The sequence below is a fragment of the Simochromis diagramma genome, unplaced genomic scaffold (genome assembly GCF_900408965.1).
Source record: "Simochromis diagramma unplaced genomic scaffold, fSimDia1.1 OVJJ01000680.1, whole genome shotgun sequence".
Lineage (NCBI taxonomy): Eukaryota > Metazoa > Chordata > Actinopteri > Cichliformes > Cichlidae > Simochromis > Simochromis diagramma.
In genome coordinates, this window is record NW_024387470.1 from 1881398 (window position 1) to 1897663 (window position 16266).

The 16266-nt window shown below is 39.8% G+C and overlaps 1 protein-coding gene across 3 annotated transcripts in view; it reads right to left on the reverse strand.

Annotated features, from left to right (window-relative positions):
* The window catches only part of LOC120723484 (sodium-driven chloride bicarbonate exchanger-like), a 63234-nt gene that overhangs the window by 40524 nt on the left and 6444 nt on the right, over window positions 1-16266 (reverse strand). The window lies entirely within an intron of this gene.

Here is a 16266-nt window from a genome sequence, read left to right on the forward strand (position 1 = left end):
GAAAAGTGGTCGTAGCGATAAATTTTCTATCTCCTTGTCACTTTCTCTTATTCCTCTGACTCTGCGTCTTATCACTCTATGTCTCTCTCTTTTTATTAGGAGTCTTGTCTTTAGCTCCTAGATCATATGTGTTTTACTAGATGTTCCCTATGAATGTGCAAGTCATCGAATTATTCAGTATCAACAAGCATTTTGGTAGTCTTCACACAATAGTATTTGACCAAAAAAATAAACTTAGCACAAAAAGTAGAGAAATTTGTGTTCGGTCTATTTTTCTTTGTTAGGGCCCTCAGGCTGTTGTGGCTTCTGCATGCCACTGAGGCCCCTGTTTGCTAAATAAATAAACGGCCAATATACCTTGTTGCTTCAGACTTCAATCATCTAATTCAATACACTACACCAAAAAAAAGGACAATAGCATAATAAGTTGTTGACAGAGAAAATTTGAAGTTTTTCATGGACATTTTAAAATGGCAGCAATGCTGCCCATTGGCTCCAAAATATCTCACCATGTTGACCATTATATGGTTAGAATATCTTTGCAGACTGTGACGCAGGAAGGCAGTTTTTACACCCTGTTTAAGGTCAAGGAAAAACTTTTAATGAATTAGACATGGAAAAAACTATGAATATGTGAAGTATATATTTGAAGTTACTGAACTGGAGACAGGGCTGGAGAGTTAAGTTAATCATTTAGACTAAGACAGTTACTTTTTGTCATTTTAAGTCTGAAATTTCATGTTTACTTATATATGCAAAGGAGGAATAATTATCATATGCCATTATCTGTTATCTTTGCATTTTGTGGAGTGAAGGCTTTTGATAGAATGAATTTCAGATATATTATTGCCCTCTAATTAAGGCAAGAGCAATGCAGAGAAAAAGTTGTTTTGCCATGTTGTTAGGGATGAAATGCTCTATACTTGGTAAATGGACTGGTTATTATATCACACTTTTCTATTCTTCCTAAGCAGTTACAGTGCTTTATACAACTTGCCTCATTCACACCCATATTTCTTTTCTATTCTTTCTATCTAACATTCATGGACATCCAATGGTTAGTATCTTGCCCAAGGATACTTGGCATGCAGACTGGAACAGCCAAGCATTGAACCAGCAACCTTCCATAAGTAGATGGCGTGCTCTACCTCCTGAGCTACAGCCACTTCACACTATGAATAATGTATGTACAAACACTTCAGCAAAAGTCTTAACAATACAGACAGCTGGCAATGACCTCAGTGTAAGGGTGCATGGTAAACTTAGATGATTTTCATTTTAGGATTAATATTTCAACTACATTTTGTATTTTGAGAGGCAATTTAGGCAATTTCAAAGACAGCCCTAAATATATGTACATATATTAAGCCACAAGCTGTTATATCATTAAAGATTTGAGAGTGAACTGAAGTTTCCTTTCATTAAAATGGTCCATTTAGCAGCAACTATCATGTATAAAACATACTATTCATTGTTACATTTAGCACATTTTACAGTAAATAACCTGCCAGAAACTTTAATCATTCTGGTTTCTGTGTTGCAGTATTAAATGGAGACTACAGACTGACTCCGAGTGACTACAATCTGTTTACAGTCTGTGTTTATTAGAGGGCAATGAATTGTGGACCTTCTCCAGTCTGTTTCAGAGCGATTGCACTCAGTCCAAGTGGGTCTGAGAGATGTTGCTTCTAATAAGGAATATCAGGTATATGTATACTATAGCCATTAAATTAGAAACACTGTAGTTCAGCCCAAATATCAATCTCTGAACATGCAAGATGGAGCACTAGCGGCTCAACATGCGCTCGCTTGCACAAGGAGTGTGTGGACAGCTGAGGTCTGCCATTGTGAGCTAACTGTATACACGGACAATAGCAGCAACAATAACATGCACACAGGCCCAAATGAGGACTCATCATGAAGTCCCTATAGGCTACCTTCCCCAGATTTCCCCTGCACCGTTAAAAAAAAAATCCTAAAAAAACCAGTAATATTCCGGCAGCTGGAGCACCAAAATAATACCAGAAAATAACAGAAAATAACTTTCTCATGAAAATACGGTTATTTTCAGTAATGATAATACAGTTTGTTGCCCTAATTTTACATGGGATTTTGCCTTTTTCAAGTGCTTTTAAACATTAAATTAGGTACATTTTAGGTTCAAGGTTCAAGGTTCTTTATTATTTGTCACATGCATAGTTATACAAGTATAACACACAGTGAAATGTAGCCTGACACGCTCCTCGACATGTGCAAAAATTGGGGGGGGGGGGGGGGGGTGTAGAGGAAGAACATTATATATATATATATATATACACATATAGTATATACAGTGGGTGAATGTGCAGTAGTAGCAGCAAGCAGGTGAATTCTGTACATTAATATGAATAGATATCTGACTATTTTACAGGATAGACAATATAAACATATTTAAAATTAAAGGAATTGAAATGTACATTGTGCCTTGGTTTAGTGTCTGGAAGAGTCCTGTCTCAGTCAATTATAGATGATGTGAGAGGGCGGGTGTGTGTGTTTAGGGCACGGATGGCTTGGGGATAGAAGCTCCTCTTGAGTCTCTCTGTCTTTTAATGTGATCAAACAATGAAATTACCTATAAACAAGGTCAATGAATGCGGCAATATGAATAATAATACTTAAATGTACAGAAATAGTTAACAGTTGGTTTAAATAATAATGGATTGCATTCATATAGCGCTCTTTGAGACCCTCAAAGCGCTTTACAATTCTACTTTATAATTCCCCTCTGGCCATCACCAGTAGGTGGTAGGTGAAGTGTCTTGCCCAAGGACAAAATGACCGAGAGTGTCCGAGCTGGGGCTCGAAACGGCAACCTTCTGATTACAAGGCGAACTGCCAACTCTTGAGCCACCATCGCCCTAAATAACAATAATAATTATTATTATTTGATGTAAAAAAAGTTTATACGAATCATTTCATATATTTTTCCATAGCATTACATTTGAATTTAACAGTTCAATCTTTCAAATAACGGACAAATATTTGTGAAATTATGATACATTTGTGAATGTATTTTAACAATCTAAATATGCATATGTACAGACAGATACATTTAAAAAACAAGAAAATTATGTTTTATTACATTTACAGTGATTTTACGTTGATTTACATTTGAAATGTTAAATCACAGTCTATTTATGTGAATTTAATGATATTCTAGAAGAACAGTACAAAACTGTAAAATACACAGTAACATACTTTTATATTACAATTTTTTTTACAGTGTGGCAGATGGTAAATGATAATCTGACATTTCCTCAGTGTCTCCATTTTGTCACTATTTATGCCTATGCATCCAGAATCAACCCTCTACAGACTCCATGTACTGCACCTCAATCTACAGTCACACATATGAGTCACTCAAGACAAAGTGTGTATATGTCAAGGAGCGAAAAAGTACAGAAACACTAATAAACTGATATAATTCCTGTCCTTTTCTTTCTTGGTAGAAGCTGCAGTGAAGATCTGAATGTTTGTAACAGTTCTGGTGTCATGCTTTGCCAAAAGGTGGATCCAAAGAGCAAACCCAGGCAACACTTGGCAAGTTTAAAGTAGTCATAGTTAAGAAGTGAATGGTTTACTGATAGAGAGCAGTTGGCAGGGAGATTTAGCAGCACTACAGGTTTGCATATGGGAGCCCTGTCAAAGAAGAGGTAAAGAATTACCAGGAGTCGAAGAGGAGAATATGGTCCACCTGTGATAGTCATTAGTTTTATTAGTTATTAGTATAGTTAAGAGTGAATGGAAACTTAGAGATTGTTTGTGGGCAGTTGGTGGATATCCAAGTTTGGTTAATTATGGAATTAATAATGACGACCATGATCTGTCAGAGAAATCTTGCAAACTCCGGCCGTGTATACTGCATATTTGATTACTAGACAGGTGTACGGAGAGCTTCTTCAATGGAGAAACTCCACTCAGGATGGACTCAGAGGAGCCAGAACAACTACTCTACATGACACTTAATAGCAAAGAATATTAAGAAAAACAAGATCTTTCTCGACTCTTCCTCACAGTAAATCTGTAGTACTGCAAAGGTCACTTAACTGGTTTATTTGACAGGGTGACTCCAAAACTTTGTTCTGGGTTTGTGCACCCTAATTTAAAGTCATTTGACAGATTCACCACAAGATCAGCCTGCAATTAGGCATGTTAAGTGTTAAAGACAGTGCAATTAGAAAAAGACTAAATAATTATAGCTCGTTTCGAAAGGTTACCATGAGAAAGCCCCTCCTCTCTAAAAATAACATGGCTTAAAATTGTAAAGGTGTGCCTGGACAAACCACTTCTGACTGATTTTTGGAATAATGCCCTTTGGAAAGATCACCTTTCACTAACTGAGTTGAACTTGAGCTCACCGTAAACTAAAGTATTATAGAGGCAAAATGTCAATTTTTTTTCTGGCGCATGTATTTTGTTGGAGTATGTTTATTTACTTCTTTTCTCCCATTCCTCTGAACTGTTTTGTTTTTCAACACAGGAAGCGTTGAGGAGTTTGTGCATCTATATTCATTACCTATTACTGAAAACCAGAGAGAAATATAATAACTAGAAACAATGAGTTCCACCCTACTGTCCTGACTGCTTCACTCCTGTATTTTCTCTCATTTCCACACAGAATAAATGATGTAATAAACAATATCAAATGAGGACTTTTGTTTTTTTCTGTCCCAAACAAAGCTTTACTCTGTTTAATATAACAGATGAGCCAGAATCTCCTGCCTGCAGGTCCCTGCTTCTATTTTTGGACAACGGTATTTCTGGCGTGTGTTACTGACCCCAGACCAGCACACACAGCTACATCCCAGCTCACCAATCTGGGTTGAGATTAATCTGCCAGCAGGATAAAGCCTTGTCTTTGACCATGGGATCAGTGATTGAGGGCCCTGCACTGTGGGTAGAATTAAATCAGCTGGTTCTCAGTTAATGCGCTGGTCAGTGACAGAGGCTTCAGGGGGAACAGGGGCAGGACTCACGTGATCAAGACTCTAGAGGAGATGGAGGAGGGGTAGATATGGTATGATGAACAGAGACACTTGAATTTAACCTGAACAGATATTATATCTATAGCTGTTCACCTTGTAGCTTTTTTTTTCCTTTACAGCTTATTAGTTTTATTGTAGTTTTAGATGCACTAGTTATTATATGTGAAAGAAATAGTATCAACAAATTGTACTGGATATGCGGCACATATGCACAAAGCAGTGTTAAAATAGGAAGAAACAGCAGCACGGAGGAGGAAAGATGCAAAAACCATCAGGCCTGGACACAAAGAGAGCATGAGAGGGGGTTTTGATGCCTCACAGTGTGAAGTCTTCATGTGCAAGCATGTGCAATGATGTTAAGCCAAGCGTTACAACCTTCAGGAGGAAGGTTTGACATTGTACTTCATCTGTTTTGATTCAATCTACAGTATGTTCTGTAGATGTACACCAAAAAAAACCCTCATTCCTTCACAAGCATAGATGTTCTTGTCCAAAAATATTCTTTCTCAGTTATGTTTGTGGTTTAGTTTCTCATGCTGTGATATATTTATCTTTATTTTTGTTCTATATTAAGGCCGGAGGTTGCTAGAACGTCTATGTTCAACTACAATATGTAGATATCTATGCTATGCTCAAAACATGCATTCACAATAAAAGCTTCATTAAGAAATGAAGAAATGTCTTCTTTTAGTACATCAGGACTTCATTAGTCAAAAGATATAGACCAAAAACAAATGTCCATTACAAAGGACATAAATGAATAGGCTGGTTCTCAGGAGGTTATAGTATATCAAGTGGACAACTAGTAGAAAGTCAGGGTCTGCAGCACCAAATCATTAATGGTACGATCACACTATGGAAAACAGTATTTGAAGACCCACGGCACAATGGGGTCTTCAAACACTTCAAACAATGGGGGTCTTATTGCCACTTTGTTCAATAAACTTGTGATCTTGTAGCCTTTGAAATGGTTTATTTATGGTGGGAAGAAGGTGTGTGACCAACTCTGATGCAGAAGCACAGTGATCAAATTACAATAAGACAGTCTACTATCAGTGTTCATTAATTTACGATTGATCCACGTCAATTTGGCAATTATATGCAATGTGTGATAAATCCATGAAAACCGCAAATCTGTTACTGTCTACATTCAGCACCCAGCCAGAACCTCATAGATTTGACCCAGAAATTGAGAAATTCCTCCACAAATAGTGGCATAGTTGATGTAGGATGGAAATTTAATAGTAAAATGGCTCTGCAACCTTGCAACTGATGAGTTGCACTCCAGACTAACTCGGATTGATATCAATGTGTTGGCCATCTGTTTGCATTAGACAGCAGTTCCCCAGTCTGTCTGAAATTGACTGCAGTCGGTCTGAGTTGCATTGCAATTGTTTGGATAGAAGCTTGTTTCCCCCACCAAGTGACCTGTACAACTTTAATGGAGAGAGAATCAGATTATCAGCAAAAACTAATTACATAATTGTTATAAATTGATTTGCATGACACTGAATGAAATAAGTATTTGATCCCCAAGCGAAACATCACTTAGCACTTGGTGGAGAAACTATTGGTGGCAAGCACAGCAGTAAAACGTTTCTTATAGTTGGTCAACAGGTTTGCTCACATCTCAGGAGGGATTTTGGTCCACTTCTCTGTAAAGAAGAGCAGGCCAAAATCGCCAAAATCCAGAGGTAATTAAAACACACAGAAACACTACATTGCTCTTGCTGTTGTCTTGTAACTGATACTTGTGGCCAGGATTCGTTAGGGGGGGTCGGACGGGTTTCCCTCTCTCCGGTCAACACGTTCCTGCCTCTGCTAAATAATGTTTCATTCCCAGTGGGGATAAAAGTTTATGCAAGTTTATTATCTGGAAACAGTGTACAGTTTCACAAATTATATCCTGCTTGTGGCCACAGTAGATTGTGGTTTAGAAAAAAACATTATAAAGTTGCACTTTAATACATAAATAGGCAGCTTATTTTAGCGGACACTGTGTAAAATATCAGTAAAGACAGATGACGGATGATACAATGATATGCAAATCTCATAAATCTGTGTTTTATTTACAACAGAAAACAGAAAAGTGAATGGTTATACAGAAAATGAATCTTTTAAAGCATTAGCTCCTTCTTGAATTTGATGGCAGCAATATGTCTCAAAACAAATTAGGACAGAGTCATGTCCTAATGTAATGTAAATTAGTACATGTGAGTGTGCATGCAAGAATGTTTGTGTTCCCAGAACCTTTGCTCATTCAATTGGGTTGAAGACAAGTTTCATCCTTGGATTTATGTCTTTATTTTTAAATTTTTTTTTTCTCTGGGATTAGGACCCAATCTAATGCTAGCAATGGAGCTAGCACATAACTAGCTCATTTGGCAGATTGGCAAAGAGAGAGAGAGACCACAAATTTGAGCTGTAGAATTTGAGGAGAGTACATGAATTTATTTTATTCTGGGAGCTATGAAGAATAAAGACTGATGTAAGTATATATTTTTTCTAACATATTGCTGTTTAAAAGTGTTTGTTTAGAGACGTTGGTGGGTGCTACTACCTTCCATTATACTTTGGATAATGGGAGGTAGCAGCACCCTGTAGGAACCATAGCCTGCAGTCAGAGAGTGAAGCGCTCTGTTAGGATTATAAGGTGATAAAGCATGAGGTTAGAGCTGGATCACATGACCCTGAATCCTCCCTTAGTTATGCTGCAAAAGGTCTAGGTTGCTGGGGGATTCCCATGATGCACTGAGTGTTTATGTGTTTCTACACCACTCTGTATTTAATCACTAGTAATTATTAATCTCTGGCTTTCTTCCACCGGATGTGTTTGTCCTGTCTTCTTCCCCCAGTCGGCGGTAGCAGATGGCCGCCTTTACCTGAGTCTGGTTCTGCCAGAGGATTTTTCCTGTTAAAATTGAGTTCTTCCTTCCCACTGTTGCCAAAGTGCTTGCTCGAAGGAGGTCATCTGACTGTTGGGGATTTTCTATGTTTTCTCTGTAGTATTGTCTTTACCTTATAATATAAAGCACCCTGAGTCAACTGTTGTTGTGATCTAGCGTTACAAAAATAAAACTGCATTGAATTGAAGGTAGTATGAGGGTCTTTAAGATTAGGTTGGACCTGATTACAACAGGGAGCCAGAGAAGAAAAGCTAATAAGGGTTTCAGTCCCATTTAGTACTCTCACTGCAACGTTCTGGATCAGCTGAAGGTGTATTAGATCGTTTTTAGCAAGAAATTCGAGGTCATCCAGGCCTATAGTCTGTCATGTCTTTTAGATGTGCCTGTAGTTTAGTTGATTTGTATCATCCTGTTTCATTGATGAATAAAGTTGGGTGTCAGCAATGAAAATGTAGGCATTGATTTTTTTAATAATATTACCTAAGAGAAGTATGAATAATGTGAAAGTATTGTTCCCAACACATAACTCTGTTTGCCTAAATCTTGTGTGTGGAAAAAGGTTTCCATTTACATGCACAAATTGAAATCAGTCAGATAGATAAGAATCAGACTACTGCAACAAACATCCTTGAAATACTAACAGTGTGTTTTACTCTCTCAGCTACATCGAATGCTGCACTGAGGTCTAGCGGGATAAGCACAGAAGATGATTAATAACCTTTACTAATACTGTTTCTGTGCTATGGTGCACTCCTGACTAAAACTCTTCAAGTAAACCATTTCTTCGCAAAAAAATGGAATCTTTTAAGAATTTTTGAAATAAGTCCTAGCATAAAGTCAAACAAACAAAACAATATTCCTTTCACATTCACCTACTGAGTGATACCAACTAAAACTTCAGCTTTAATCATCGATAAGGCATTTAGTGTTTGTGTATCTTTGCTATGAGTCTAAAAGATAACCCAGCCAACACTAAAATGTGACCTGTTTGAACTCAAAGGATGCTAACTGAACATCCTGCTTCAAAAACACAACTCTTACAATTCTGCTTTCCCACATTTTACTGTTTCAGCTAAACATTTCCTCTTACCCATTTTTGGTGTAATACGTTCAAAAGTAAGACATAATCACATTACAGTTACAGTTATGCCATACCTGCGAAACAAAGTTTCTTAAGTTATCTGCACAACAGGTGGCTAGCGGATTTTTCTCTTAGCAGCTAATCTACAAACAGCTGATTAAAGTTCTTGTGCAGGAAGGAGGAAAATATCAGAGTTTAGGTTTGGACATTTCATTTCATTTTCATTCCATAAAAGAAGAAGAGTGCAAACTACATCCAGAAACAACTGCATTATAGTGCTAACACAACATTGGCTCTTTGTAAGCACCTGAACAGACGGCATGCTAACACAAGGCTAGCAAAAAACCCAGAGTGATGTTAAAGCAGAGTAAATGCTAATGTCACCCAACAGCCAAAAGCCTGACCTCCAATCCGATTGTTCAGTCTGACGTCTCTAGCCGTGTCTGGGTCTAAACTCCGCTGCAGGTCCATATATCAAACGATCACTATGGCATTACTGAGAGTTGAAAAACTGTCTAAAGTCTTTCATCTTTAATAAAATGATCAGCGTTCTGCTCTACCAGGTGTAACAATTGAGTTTAACATACAGGCATCCATGAAAACGGAATTTATGACATTTAACGGAGTTAGAAGTTAGCAGGGAGTTAGCTCGCTAGCTTCTATCTAAATACAATATAGCATGTCCTGACTGCGGGGTTTTGGAAACAAATTAAAACGTACAGCTCTGTTATCACTTCCAGCATAAATGAAGACAGAAAACTAAACAGCAGTGACGTTTGTAGGGTTACTGAAGTTTGGCTAGCTGGTATATAATGATGTGCTACGTGACCGCTAGCGACACAGCTATGTTAGCATAATATAAACAAGCTAACTTTTTTTCCACTCGATAAAAGTTAACATGAGTGTTCTCGGTGGTCAGGTACAAATGTAATCGCATGGCAGGATGCTGTAAAAGGACCAAACTTCAGCCAGGAGAACAACTGAGATAATCCATCCACAATACGAGGTTAGTCATTCATATACTGCTGCATGGGCTGGGCTGTAGTTACATCCTAACGTTTTAAAAACTGAGCTTAAAAAATGATTAGTGGTAATAAAAGCCGAGGGAGGTCAACAGGGATCACTGACTGTTTTAGGAGCTTTTTGAGATCAAATAGAAGAAAATACATAACATTAAACATGTTAACAACACAAAAGCCATATTAAACGCAGACTACTTTAGACCCGGAAGTAGGATTCGTAGCGTCATCACTGAACAACCGGATAGGCAGTAATCAGGCTTATAGCATTGTAACTTCCATTTCTACATGTGCATGTTTCTAAAGTAGAATAACTGTATCAATCGTCAACTCTCCTAGTTGGTTTTCAATTTTGCTTTTTGTTGTCAGTTTTGTGTTCATACGTAACAGTAAAAGAAGGAACATATGTGTCCTCATTACGACAGCCATTAGTTTCACTGTGTGAGACTATAGCTACAATATGAATCAGTGCTCTTAATTGATAACGTTGTGATTTTAATTATTTTATAGATGAATACTAATTTTATTTGAACCATAAACCCTGGACTTGTGTTATCTCAAATGTGTTTCTCTGCACAAATTCTATGAAAATGCAATCACCTTTTTGGTATAAAGAAGTTAAGCTGGGATGTGGCTAACATTTTTCAATGTTGAAATTCAGCCATGTTTTTATTAAAGCCACTTTTAAAAGAAAAGTCAATTGTGAAAGCTGCAGCAAAAAAAATAAAAAATCCTCAGGATGACAAGCATCTAATTTCACCACACTGGAAAGATGAAAATTACTTTCAAGGAAATCCTTTAAATGTTCACAATACAGTACCTCCTGCATTTAGAATTTTAACAGTTTGCTTAATTAAAATAAAAGCAAATTTTTTCATCCTCACATTGTAAACTGTGTACCAGCACACAGAAATGAAAATATAGAGTGAAACAGGAATAAAATCATCAAATGCAACATAGCTGATACTCCAATCACAATATCTTTGAGGGTTTAACTAGTTACAAAACAACAAAGACGATATCTTTAAATGTCAGTGTTAGATATGTCTGGGAGCTTATATTTCACATTCTTGGCCAGAATAAATCAGATCCTATTGATTCTCACGAGCTCATTTCCAGGAATCTGTGTACACTACCACATCACTCTCTGGAAAGTAGTATGTGACCTCATTACTGAATTCTTCAGGGATCTTTCCTGATATGTTCACAACAGTAGAGATGATTTACATTAATTTACCTTATGATCTAGGACAAGAGGAGTACTAAAAATCATATTAGCCAGCTGGGAGCACGAACTGGCTGTTAATGTAAATCTCTTTACTTTCAATCTGCTTTAGTCGACTTTCCACATGTGTTGTGAAATAGAGTGATTGTATAGGTGGTAGCTAGCCAAGACAGATTATCAGTGGCTGCACAAGCACTGCGATTGGCCAACAGCTTCTGTTGTCATGGTTTTCATCCCTACAGATGGCCATGGTTACTGTGGCAATGACAGCAGGCTCAGCATCAGCAGCCTTCCTTGGAAAAATATGCAAGGAATACTTGGAACATTCCTGCTTTCTAGCTTGCTGTAAACACAGGGGTTCCAGGGGCATTAGGTGTGGACTTAAGCTGTTTGGATTTGAGCTAGCAGTGGTAAAAGCATTCAGCATTCTGTAAACACACACACAAAGACAGAGGCAACTCTATATATCTGACATAGTACTCCAGCTAGAACAAATCCAGCATTCCTGGCTTTTGTTCACCCATTTCTCTATCAGAGATTACTAGGGTCAGTACAGCAGGTTTAAGCTCCTGTCTTTCCCCTGAATGGCAGCCACATCTGTCAGCCTCCTCAGGACCTTTTGCGTGCACATCAGCACAACCGGTCCTTTCTGCACCACAGGAACCAAACATGCTATTAACTATACATGCAGTAGGAAAAATACAAACCTTAGTCCAGCTATTGTTTTTAAGTTACTGGTTATCTTCAATATTATAACAACAGGGTATACAAATCAAAAGTCAACTAACTCAGTGAGAGCTAACTGCTTGAATTGCAAGTAATGCTTTGAATAAACTCAGAAACAACATCAAAGAAGCCTACCTGATAAATAAATCCTTTATTGAGGTCCACTGAGAGCATGGTGCACCTCTTGAAACGTTGGGGCAGGATGCCCGCTAACTCTCCTTGTGCTTGCGGCAATAGTAAGATAAGAGGCTAAAGCTAAGGGCCTGAGCCCCACTCAGCTCAGGATGACTATGACTGTTGTAAGAGGACTCAGAGAGAATAACAGAGGCAGACAGCTTGTTTGTCTGTGCATCTCAGTCAAACCCTCGCCTCTCTTCTCAGCCACTCTTTTCAGCTGCTCTTCCCATGCTTTAAAAAGGCAGCAACCTTATTCCAAAAAGCTCAGCGAACACAACATAAAAACAAAAGCAGAGACTTCAGCACCGCGCCAGCTCTCCCTGTGCCTCTTTCACTGCCTCCGACGCCTTTCATCCAGGGTAACATCAAATGTTTCTGACAAGCGTCCATCCGCCAATCCCCCCAGAGAGATTAGCGCTCTGACATCACCAGTGCTGTGCTGTGCAGAGTTCTACTGCTGAGCATCCAAGCTCTGTTGTTCTATTACCTAAATCATAGGTGGCAAGGGCTCTAAAAACACTATCCTCAGAAAGGAGCTTCACACAGTTACGGGTCAACACATACATCTAGCAGAGGACGTAAGAGGCAGGGTGGAGCGTTACAGTTTCATTATGCACAGTAGTGTATGTATGACCTACCTGAGGCAAAGAAGCTGCTCTCTGGCTCTAGTGCATTGTCAGCAAAACTGTGATCTGCTAAAAGCAGATCCTAAAGGAACAAGCAAATATTCCTACTGCGCTGCCGGAGACCACTGTGAAATTACAGTAGTGCTGCCTTTGTGGTTTGTGTCAACTGATACTTCTGAAGGATTTCATTAACAGAAAAAGCACTTATCATTGAAACATTTATAAGTGAAGATCAGACAGCCATATTACAATTATAGTATGCAATCTAATTTTCCATAAGCCTGCGTCTCCTCATCCACCCATCTGTCTCTCATCTTGCTTTGATGTAGTTACTTATCTAAGGTGGAAAGTTGTTTTTTTTTTCTTGTTTGTTTGTTTGTTTGTTTGTTTGTTTTGTTTTTGCTTTGTTTTATTATTTGCTTCGAGCCCTGTGTACAGGAGCTGCATGCAAAAAGATCTTTTGTTAAAAGGGTTGGCGTAATAAGCAAATGCTTCAGCCAATACCTTTTGATTAGCCTTGTCTCATGCTTTCTTGCTTTGTGGTAGATCTTTGTTCTGTCTTCACTGAGATATTTGAATGCTAATCAATAAAATCAAAATCAAATCAAAATCATCTTCTCCAACCAGCTCTGCATCCTCTTCTTCTGCCTACCTCCATGCTCTCATCATCCTCCTCTCCACTGACACTGCTATAATTAACCATGGAAAGGAGTGCAGCCAGTCTGGGCTGCTAGCTGAGGTGGGGAGGCTTCCTCCCTGCCTGCCAGTTTTGCACAGTTAGATCACTAAGTCGAGCACAAATTTCACACAGATAACAACATTCTCAATAGAACAAACCCCGGCAACTCCAGCAAGCTTCCTCCATCTGTTCTCACTGATCTTCTCCAGCTTAAACTGGACAAATTAGCAGAAAGCCTGCTGTTATGTCAGGGTTGTACAGCAATTAGAGCTGTGCAGTCAAGTTCACATCCAAAACAAAATAATGGTCATTTGAATTGGAGTCAAGTTGATAATAGGTAAAGGAAAATAAATATATTTATCTATAAAGAAACAGATAAATACTGGTATGTGCAAAGACAACAACAATGATACATCTCTGCTTTACAATACTGTCAACCAGTACTGGCCAATCACACTTATCACTTATAGGTCACTTATAGCCAAATATAACCTTATTACAACAACACATGATGTATTATACCATCTCGTTTTTTATTTAACAATTAAGCCAAATAAAGAAGCAATGTGTGAAAACGTCAGCAGACACAGTTGCAACATTCATTGAATTTCATTCACTTCTAATCCCCACTTGGTTTAAATACCTGGAACTCTCCACCTTTTGGTTTTACGACTGAAGTCTCTTGAATGCGAGGTAATATGTCCTCGAAAAAAACTTAAAGAAGTCCAGTCACCTTCTTGTCAAGCTTTTACGAATACCGGGACCTGGATTATTAAAAACCTACATAGACAATCTGGGTGGTTGTACTTTAGGAGGTAGAGCAGTTCAATTACTAAATGGAAGTTTGGTGGTTTGAAAAAGGTGCATGTATAAATGAATGAATCAAGCAAGTTGGAGTGCTCAAGTACAGCAGAAAGGTGCTATATAAGAACCAGTCCATTTACCATTCAGTCATCTCTTCACCACTGGGCTTGACAACTGGTATAAGGAGTTTGTGCTGATGTTTTGTGTTTGGCACTGTTTATTATGGCCAAATATCTCCACTTTGGCCTTCACTGTCCAAAAAATATTGTTTGGGCTGAAGTCACATGTCTTGTGATGTGTTCAGATAGAGCTTTGCGCACCGAAGATGCTGTCACGCACTTTTTCTAAATCTTTTTCTAACTGTACCGTTGTGAACATTTCATATGTGAGTCCCCAACTGAGGCCTTTAAATTCTAAGATGTAGCTTTTGGGTTTTTTGCCAATCGCTGAGGATTCGATGGTATGACCTGAATTTGCTAGGCTGTCCATGCCTGGGAGTATAAGCAACTGTACTGCATGTTTTCCAGTTGTGCATAACCTTTCTCACTGTAGACTGATTGCCCTTGAATTGTTTGGAAATGACCATATAATTATTTCTATATCATTACATTGTTTCTCTGTCAATGTGGTTCAAAGTCCTTAGCACTGTCTGCCACACATGTAGCAGTGTACTGTCATGGTCCAGCCTCCGTGTCCGCATCCTCGTCTGATCCAGCCTCCGTGTCTGCATCCTCGTCTGGTCCAGCCTCCGGGTCATCATCCTCACCTGCAGCAGCAGCCTTATCATCATCCCCGCCTGCAGCAGCAGCCTCGTCAGCATCAGCATTGTCCGTGCCTGCAGCGTCAGCCTCATCCACGCCTGCAGCGTCAGCATCAGCTTTGTCCAGGCCTGGGCTAGCTTCAGCTTCATTGGCTTCCGCAGCTGCCACGCTTCCGCCCGGTCCTGCCTCGCCCGGTCCTGCCTCGCCCGGTCCTGCCTCGCCCGGTCCTGCCTCTGTGTCTTCATCCGCACCCGCAGCAGCAGTTTCATCCTCATACTCGCCTGCAGCAGCAGCTTCAGATTCACCTGCTTCGCCTGGTCCAGCCTCTGCTTCAGCTTCACCCGCTTAGCCTGGTCCAGCCTCTGCTTCAGATTCACCCACTTCACCTGGTCCAGCCTCTGCTTCAGCTTCACCAGCTTCGCCTGGTCCAGCCTCTGCTTCAGATTCACCCACTTCACCTGGTCCAGCCTCTGCTTCAGCTTCACCAGCTTCGCCTGGTCCAGCCTCTGCTTCAGTTTCACCCGCTTCGCCTGGTCCAGCCTCTGCTTCAGCTTCATCCGCTTCGCTTGGTCCAGCTTCAGCTTCACCTGGTCCAGCTTCGGCTTCGCCTCCGCCTGGTCCAGCTTCCGCTTCAGCTTCAACTTCGCCTTCGGCCTCCGGCCTGCCTTCTGCCTCGCCACCATTGCCGTCCGCACGGTCGGCCCCCTTAATTATTGATGGACTCTACGCACGTTTTGTTTTTGGACTCGGTCCCTCCGTCCTGGACCTCCCACCGCCCACCCTGGCTCGGTGGTCTGTTTGTGTTTTGGGGCTGTCGGGGGCCAGCCCTTGGGGGGGGGGGTACTGTCATGGGCCTGGGTTGGTGACCCAGCGCTTTAAGTTTATTATTATCATTTTCTAGTTTATTCTGATTTTATATTAGTTCTTTGGGTTTGGTCGTCGTGTTTATTATCCCTACCTGTGTCTTCCCTCTGTGCTCTGTTCGGGTCCCCGCGTTTGTGTTGTAAAATAGTCTGTGTGTTTCCTGTTTTACTTTGTAGGTCTGTGTCTCATTATGTCCATGAGTCCGAGCTGTGTGCCCACCTGTTCCTCGTTTCCTAATGTGCTTGCCAGTGTATTTTAGTCCCTGTCAGTTAGTTCTTGTTGTCGCGTCGTTAACGGCGGTTCCCCTCTCGTGCTGTGTTTTCTCTCGTGAGTTATATTCTTGGATTTCCCAGTTTAGTTTGTTATTGTTTTGT